We start from the raw sequence: 2500 nt of genomic DNA on the forward strand, positions 1-2500 counted from the left end.
GAACCCAAAGACTTTGGTTTCCCGGAAGCTGCCGGAAAGGTCGTCATGGTAACGCCTCCCGATCGCTAGTTGGCATCGTTTATAGTCAGAACTAGGACGGTATCTGATCGTCTTCGAACCTCTGACTTTCGCTCTTGATTAAAGAAAACATTCTTGGCGAATGCTTTCGCAGTAGTTCGTCTTCCGCCGATCCAAGAATTTCACCTCTAACGGCAGAGTACGGACGCCCCCGTCTGTCCCTCTTAATCATTACCTCGTGCTCCGAAAACCAACAAAATAGAACCGAGGTCCTATTCCATTATTCCATGCAACACTATGCAGGCGAACAGCCTGCTTTGAACACTCTAATTTTTTCAAAGTAAACTTATCGGCCACCGCCGACACTCAGTCAAGAGCACCGACGGAGAACCGAAGGTGAGGCGAACGCAACCAGTGACACGCCTTGCGACGGACCGGCGGCGCTCGCCCAAAATCCAACTACGAGCTTTTCAACCGCAACAACTTTAGCATACACTGTTGGAGCTGGAATTACCGCGGCTGCTGGCACCAGACTTGCCCTCCAATGGATACTCGTTAAGAGTTTTAGGATGTACTCATTCCAATTACAGGGCCTCGTTAGAGTCCTGTATTGTTATTTTTCGTCACTACCTCCCCGTGTCGGGAATGGGTAATTTGCGCGCCTGCTGCCTTCCTTGGATGTGGTAGCCGTTTCTCAGGCTCCCTCTCCGGAATCGAACCCTGATTCCCCGTTACCCGTTATCACAAAGGTAGGCACGTAGCGTACCTTCGACAGTTGATAGGGCAGACACTTGAATGATACGTCGTCGGTGCAGAGACCGTACGATCCGCGTGGTTATCCAGAGTCATCAAACGTCACAGGACGAACCCGGTCGGTTTTGATCTGATAAAAGCGCGCCTCCCGAAGTCGGCGCTTAATGCATGTATTAGCTCTAGAATTACCACAGTTATCCACTTCGCTTACGAGACCAAATAAACCAAGACTGATTTAATGAGCCATTCGCAGTTTCGCTTTACGAGAACTCGTACTTGCACCTGCATGGCTTAATCTTTGAGACAAGCATATCACTACTGGCAGGATCAACCAGATAGCTGCGACAGCTGCGCTCGGCCCTTGCTGGGCCGCCCGGCGCGTGCTCGTCGCATTCGTTTAAGACCGAGGCGATCGCCTGCGGCCGTACTCGGCTTCGACAGTCGCTGGCCGCGACGTCCACGCTCTCGCCGGCAGTGCCAGGCGGAGCGATTTGCGTTTTTTCTTTGCTCGCCCTCTCTCGGGCTCGATCCATTCAGTTTCGCACAAACAAGAGCTCTGCCGGCCGCCTGCAGCGGTGCCTAAAACCCGGGCATAACAATGCGACCGTTCTGCTAGGCCGACAAGCGCTCAAGCCAGACGCTCGATCGAACGCCCCCTACATATTAGTCGAGACAACGGCTCGCTCATTAGCATCGCGTTTGTACTTTAACTTTTTTCGGCTCGGCTTCTTTCGACGCCGATGCCGGCGACGCAGCACTCTCTCGCCCGCCAGCCACCGAGAAAAGGGTGCGCTCCGACCGGCCCCGCACCGCTCTTTCTTGGCTCATTCGAAATTACTGTCTTTCGCTCTGACATGCCTTACCTAGGGTTAGGTTAGTATGCTTGCACGTTTGTACTTTAACTTTTTTCGGCTCGGCTTCTTTCGACGCCGATGCCGGCGACGCAGCACTCTCTCGCCCGCCAGCCACCGAGAAAAGGGTGCGCTCCGACCGGCCCCGCACCGCTCTTTCATGGCTCATTCGAAATTACTGTCTTTCGCTCTGACATGCCTTACCTAGGGTTAGGTTAGTATGCTTGCACGTTTGTACTTTAACTTTTTTTGGCTCGGCTTCTTTCGACGCCGATGCCGGCGACGCAGCACTCTCTCGCCCGCCAGCCACCTAGAAAAGGGTGCGCTCCGACCGGCCCCGCACCGCTCTTTCTTGGCTCATTCGAAATTACTGTCTTTCGCTCTGACATGCCTTACCTAGGGTTAGGTTAGTATGCTTGCACGTTTGTACTTTAACTTTTTTCGGCTCGGCTTCTTTCGACGCCGATGCCGGCGACGCAGCACTCTCTCGCCCGCCAGCCACCGAGAAAAGGGTGCGCTCCGACCGGCCCCGCACCGCTCTTTCATGGCTCATTCGAAATTACTGTCTTTCGCTCTGACATGCCTTACCTAGGGTTAGGTTAGTATGCTTGCACGTTTGTACTTTAACTTTTTTTGGCTCGGCTTCTTTCGACGCCGATGCCGGCGACGCAGCACTCTCTCGCCCGCCAGCCACCGAGAAAAGGGTGCGCTCCGACCGGCCCCGCACCGCTCTTTCATGGCTCATTCGAGTTTACTGTCTTTCGCTCTGACATGCCTTACCTAGGGTTAGGTTAGTATGCTTGCACGTTTGTACATTAACTTTTTTCGGCTCGGCTTCTTTCGACGCCGATGCCGGCGACGCAGCACTCTCTCGCCCG

At 54.0% G+C, this 2500-nt stretch overlaps 1 non-coding gene across 1 annotated transcript in view; it reads right to left on the bottom strand.

Annotated features, from left to right (window-relative positions):
• LOC144419324 (small subunit ribosomal RNA) overlaps nucleotides 1–1109 on the bottom strand; it is a 1810-nt gene extending 701 nt beyond the window's left edge. Inside the window, exon 1 of the ribosomal RNA XR_013473992.1 lies at nucleotides 1–1109. This exon is cut by the window's left edge and continues 701 nt beyond it. This is a non-coding gene — a ribosomal RNA (small subunit ribosomal RNA).
• Nucleotides 1110–2500: the final 1391 nt, after the last annotated feature.

The sequence above is a fragment of the Styela clava genome, unplaced genomic scaffold (assembly GCF_964204865.1).
Source record: "Styela clava unplaced genomic scaffold, kaStyClav1.hap1.2 HAP1_SCAFFOLD_35, whole genome shotgun sequence".
In the NCBI taxonomy this organism is placed as follows: domain Eukaryota; kingdom Metazoa; phylum Chordata; class Ascidiacea; order Stolidobranchia; family Styelidae; genus Styela; species Styela clava.